Raw genomic sequence first — 6546 nt, forward strand, 5'->3', positions numbered from 1 at the left:
AAACATACAAACTATCAAAACTGAAACAGGAGGAAATAGAAAATTTGAACAAATCCATAACCAGAAAAGAAATTGAATCAGTAATCAAAAGTCTCCCAACAAACAAAAGTTCAGGGCCACATGGCTTCCCAGGTGAATTCTACCAAACATTTAAGGAAGACTTAATACCTATTCTTCTCAAACTGTTCCAAAAAATAGAAATGGAAGGAAAACTTCCAAACTCCTTCTATGAGGCTAGCATTACCTTGATTCTGAAACCAGACAAAGGCCCCACTAAAAGGAGAATTACAGGCCAATATCCCTGACGAACATAGATACAAAAATTCTCAACAAAATACTAGCTAATCAAATCCAATGGTACAGTAAAAGAATTATTCACCACGATCAAGTGGGATTTATTCCTGAGCTACAGGGTTGGTTCAATATTTGCAAATCAATCAACATGCTACACCATATTAAAAAAAGAAAGAATTAGTACCATATGATCATCTCAATAGTTGGAGAAAAAGTATTTGACAAAATGCAGCATCCCTTCTTGATAAAGCCCCTACAAAGTAAGGATAGATGGAACTTACTTCAACATCATAAAAGCCATATACAAAACAGCAACTGCTAATATCATCCTCATTAGGGAAAAACTGAGAGCTTTTTCTCTATGGTCAGGAAGAAGACAAGGATGTCCACTCTCACCATTCCTATTTAACATAGTACTGAAAGTCAGCCTCAGCAATTAAACAGCAAAAAGAAATAAAAAGGCACCCAAATTGGCAAGGAAGAATTCAAACTTTCAATATTTGCAGAGGACATAATACTCTATGTAGAAAACTTGAAAGACTCTACCAAAAAAAAGGTAGAATTAATATATGAATTCAGCAAAGTTGTAGGATAATCAATGTACAGAAATCTTTTGCATTTCTATACAATAATAATGAAGCAGCAGAAAAAGAATCAAGAAATCTATCCCATTTACAATTGCACTGAAAACAATAAGATATTTGGGAATAAATCTAACCAAAGAGATAAAAGATCTGTACTCTGTAAAGTATAGAATACACATGAAAGAAATTGAAGAGGACATAAAAAAATGAAAAATATTCCATGCTCATGGATTGTAAGAAAAAAGCATTTCTAAAATGTCTATACTACCCAAAGCAATCTACAGGTTTAATGCAATCCCTATCCAAATAACACCAGCATTTTTTACAGAGCTAGATCAAACAATTCTAAAATTTGTATGAAACCAGAAAAGACCCCAAATAGCCAAAGAAATCCTAAAAAAGAAAAGGAAAGCTGGACACATCATGATTCTGGACTCCAAGCTATATTACTAAGCTGTAGTCATCAAGACAGTATGGTACTGGCACAAAAAGAGACACATAGATCACTTGAAGAGAATAAAATCCAGAAATGGACTCACAACTTTATGGTAAATGAATCTTCGACAAAGCAGGAAGAATATCCAGTGGAAAAAAGACAGTTTCTTCTACAAATGGTGTTTGGAAAACTGGACAGCAACATGCAGAAAAATGAAACTGGATCACTTTCTTACACCATACACAAAAATACACAAAAATAAATTTGCAACAGGGGCATCTGGGTGGCTCAGTTGATTAAGCATCTGCCTTCGGCTCAGGTCATTATCCTAGGGTCTGGGATACAGCCCCATGTGTGGCTCCTTGCTCAGTGGGGAGCCTGATTCTCCCCCTGCCTGCTACTCCCCCTGCTTGTGCACTCTCTCTCTGACAAATAAATAAATAAAATATTTTTAAAAATGGATGAAAGACATAAATGTAAGACATGAAACCATCAAAATCCTAGAGGAGAAAGCAGGCAACAACCTCTTTGACCTCTGCCACAGCAACTTCTTGCTAGATACGTTTCCAACGACAAGGGAAACAAAAGCAAAAATGAACTACTGGGACCTCATCAAGATAAAAACCTTTGCACAACAAAGGAAACAACAGAAGTAAAAGAAGATGTGATACACACACACACACACACACACACACACACAGTGGAACATTACTCAGCCAACAAAAGGAAGGAAATCTTGCCATTTGTGACAATGTGGATGGAGCTAGAGTGTATTATGCCATGCAAAATAAGTCAGTCAGAGAAACACAAATACCATAAGATTTCGCTCATAAATTAAGAAACAAAACAAATGAACATAGAGGAAGGGAAAGAAAAAGAAAATAAGATGAAAATTGAGAGGGAGCCAAATCATAAGAGACTCTTAACTCTAGGAAACAAACTGAAGGTTGCTGGAGGGGAGGTGGATGGGGGGATGACGTAACTAGGTGATGGTCATTAAGGAGGGAACTTGATGTAATGAGCACTGGGTGTGATATGCAGCTGATGAATCACTAAATTCTACCCCTGAAACTAATAATACACTATATGTTAACTAAATTGAATTTAAATTAAAAAAATTAAAAAATCACACTGAGATACCACCTTACACCTGTCCAAATGGTTAAAGTGAACAAAAGGAAACAACAGATAATGGCTAGATGCCGAGAAAGAGGAATCCTCTTCCACTATTGTTGGGTATGCAAAGTGGTGCAGAGTTTCTGGAAAATGTTATGGAGATTCCTCAACAAGTTAAAAAATAGAACTACCCTATGACCCAGCAATTGCAGTACTAAGTATTTACCCAAAAGATACAAAAATACAGATTTGAAGGGACACATACACCACAATATTTACAGCAGCATTATCAACAATAGCCAAACATGGAAAGAGCCCATATGTCCACTGAAGGACGAATGGATAAAGAAGAGGTGGTATATACAATGGAATATTACTCAGCCATCAAAAAGAATGAAATGTTGCCATTTGCAAGATGTGGATGGAGCTAGAGTGTATTATGCCATGTGAAATAAGTCAGTCAGAGAAAGACAAATACCACATGATTTCACTCATATGTGGAACTTAAGAAATATGACAGATGAACATGTGGGAAGGAAGAAAAAGAGAGATGGAAGCAAACCATATGAGACTTTTAAGGATAGAGAAGAAACTGAGGGTTGATGGATCTAGGTGGGTGGGGGATGGACTAAATGAGTGAGGTATATTAAGGAGGGCACTTGGGACGATTAGCACTGGGTGTTATATGTAAGTGATGAATCCTAGATTCTACTCCTGAAACCAATATTACACTATGTGTTAACTAACTAGAATTCAAATAAAAATTTGAAGAAAAAAAAAAACAACTAAATTCATGATAGCAGGGCCCCACTGAGGAAGAAAGAGTGGTGTGGGTCTAGGAAGAAGTAAACAAAGGGTTTTTCCTTATCTGTAATGTAAAAGATAGGCCAAAATAGGACTTAATTTTTAAATTTGGGACAGTGGGGCACCGGTTATACAGGTGTTTGTAACATTAATCTTTATTCTTGTCCCTATGCTTGAGATTAATTTGCAGTAAAGATATTTCTTCCCCAAAACCCAGCAAATTGGGATGCCTGGGTGGCTCAGTCATTAGGCATCTGCTTTCGGCTCAGGACATGATCCCGGGGTCCTGGGATCGAGCCCCATGTCGGGCTCCCTGCTCGGCGGGGAGTCTGCTTCTCCTTCTGCTGCTTCCCCTGCTTGTGTTCTCTCTTGTGCTGTCTCTCTCTGTCAAATAAATAAATAAAATCTTAAAAAAATAAAATAAAACCCAACAAATAAACCCAAAAGCAATCACATGATTTTTGTTTCATGATGGTAGGAGTATAGACTTCCTTGAAAGACCCTAATTCTTGGAAATTGTAAAATAAGTCTATACCTGCACTGTGAAATGACTCAAAGGAATCATTAGTAGGCCAGAAATAGCAAGGAGTCCCTGAATGAGGGACAGCAGATGGGGTCTGCCGGAGTCCAGCTCCAGCAGGGGAAGGGTCCTTGAAGGAAAGGACGGCGTCGGCGAGTGAAGAGACACGGACACAGGATCAGGTTATAAGCATCTCCTCCTGATAGCCTCGGAGGGACTTTATTTATACATTAGAATATTTCCTTGTTTTTCCATTCTTTCATAACATGTGATTTTATTTTTTACATCTTATCGCAATCATCTTAGATCATTTTGGATTTAAAAACAAAGGTACTAGACAGAGCGTGACCATGAGAGACGAAGCGTAACCTATCTGCTATTGTGTGCTAATGCGAAAAAGTTATATATTTACTCTTGCTTAAAGGTTATCTAAAGTTTATTCTTCCTCCCAAGGCAACTTACAATGTGTGCACTCTATCCTATCAAAGTAACATAGGGAGGTCCCTATACTGTGGGAATGACATGAGATTTTCCTTTCCTAGAACTCTGATAATTCAGAGGTGCCCGAGGAATCTCATCAATAGGGACTTTTACTGGGCCTGGATCCAACAGCTCCCTTAAGCGAAGCTTATTAAAGAACTCCGCGTTGCTCATGTTAGATGAATTACAGATTGGAGGACATTGGGTAATTTTATTTCTTGGCCCATTGTCAGCCATTTTGGAATCAGTTTCATTATGATTGCTTACATAGGCATAACTAAATTTATAAATCATTTTATCATGAAACCCGAGGAAAAATCCCATGATTATAAAGATTGCTGCAAACAAAATGAAAGGAAGTAGCAGGAGCCAGCTATGGAGTCTCCTGATTTTCAGGATTATCCCCCATACTTGGACTTTGTCAAACAGCATGAGTAGCTTGGCTCGCGCCAGGGGTCCAACTCACTTGTTTAGGTAAGCCATGGCCCACAGTCTGTACAAGGGTCATTTCAAATGGAGGTCCTGGCCCAAGCGTGTTCTATGACCTGGGGAGGTGCTGGTTGGCATCAGAACAGGGCCCACAGGCAACTGAAAGGTGAATTAGTGTATGGCAACAAGAGTAGCGTGGACTAACCCCAGCATTTCCCTACCTATCTAGCCCCCAGTATTTACCACGAGGGGGTGGCTATAGCAATGTCGGCCCAGGTAAAAGCAATGCCTATGGACACTTGGGCACACAGCCAGGACAATGCCTGGAAAAGAAGAGGGTAAAAGACCCACAAGAATTGCAGCCTATGACTTTCCTTCTCCTGATATAACAAGTTACCACAAATTTAGTGGCTGAAAACAACCACATTTACAATTTTACAGTTCTGGATATCAGAAGTCTAAAATGTATCTGCAGGTCTGTGTTCCTTCTGGAGGTTCTAGGGGGAGAATCCACATCCTTGTCTTTTCTAGCTTTTAGAGGCCCCCTACATCCCTTGGCTCATACTCCCTTCCTCCATATACAAAGCCAGCAGCATAACATCTTCTCTCCTCTTTGATCTCTTCTTCCATCCTTAGATGTTCTGCTGAATCTAACTCTAATGTCTCCCTCCTATAAAGGACTCTTGCATTTACCTTGAGCCCATCCAGATATTCCAGGATAGTCTCCCCATCCAAAGACCCTTAACTTAATCACATCTGCAGAGTTCCTTTTTGCCATATAAGGTAACATATTCACAGATTTAGGGATAGGGATGTGGACATTGTTGGAGTCTGGGGGGAATTGTTCAGCCCACCTCAACTTGCATGAGTTATTTCCCTTTAATCTTTACAGCACTACTGTGACATACCTATTTACAGAAGGAGAAACAGGCTTAGAAAGGTTAAGTAACATGCTGGACTTGACACAGCTTGGAAGGGGCAGAGCCAGGCATGGAAAACTTGGTAATGTGACAGGATCTCTGCTTTACTCTTCCCCACACCTGTCCCTTTTCTCATCTCTTTTCCTTCTGCTCCTATTTCAAGAGAGCAAGAATACTCCCTTCCATCCTAAGCCCTCTTGAACTACTAAATGTACACTCAATTGGAGCAGCTGCAAGGTGTGTGATGGCAGAAGCCAGGGCTTGGAAATCTGAAAACGTGGGCCCAAATACTGACATTCACCAGCAGCGCTATGATCTTGGACAAGAGAGCTAACCTTTCTCTAGCTTCATTGGTAATTGAAGGTTCTTGTAAAGATTTCAGTTTAGAGGTAGTTTAGGCACATAGCCTACCACAACAATGTTAGTTTCCCTCCTCTCTTTGTACTCCTAGGGCCCTCAAAGTCAGTTGCCCTTCCTTTGTCATGTGCTATTTATTCCAAACAAACCTGTGGTCTGCAATATCCCAAGGCATAGTTAATTATTTCCTTCTGTTAAAACCATGCCTAGTGATATTCTGGCTATTAAATGTACTGTTTATTGACTAAAACAACTTTTGTGGCTTGTCTTACATAAATGTGATTTCCGTTAAACTTTTGTGTATACTGAGTGTACCTCACAGACTAAACCCTGTTCTTGATTACTCCTTTGAGGAAATTGGTTGGAAGCCACAGCCCTAGCTTGTACATTGCTTCAGGTAGGCTCTGATCTACCCAGGGTGCTATGGGGAGCTGTCCTGTCCTTGTTGTGGAGTGGAGAAAAGGTTCACTCAGATGAAGCCCGAGACAGAGAAATGCCCCCCCCCCTTCAGACAGCTGGTTGGTAGGCAGAAGGCAAAGCAACAGTAAGCATTACCTGTCCCAAATTAGTTTATGGCCAGGCTTCCCCAACAGGAAGCCTTGGTAG

The sequence above is a fragment of the Callorhinus ursinus genome, unplaced genomic scaffold (assembly GCF_003265705.2).
Source record: "Callorhinus ursinus isolate GAN/ISIS: 27379988/994484 unplaced genomic scaffold, GSC_fseal_2.0 scaffold104, whole genome shotgun sequence".
Taxonomy (NCBI): domain Eukaryota; kingdom Metazoa; phylum Chordata; class Mammalia; order Carnivora; family Otariidae; genus Callorhinus; species Callorhinus ursinus.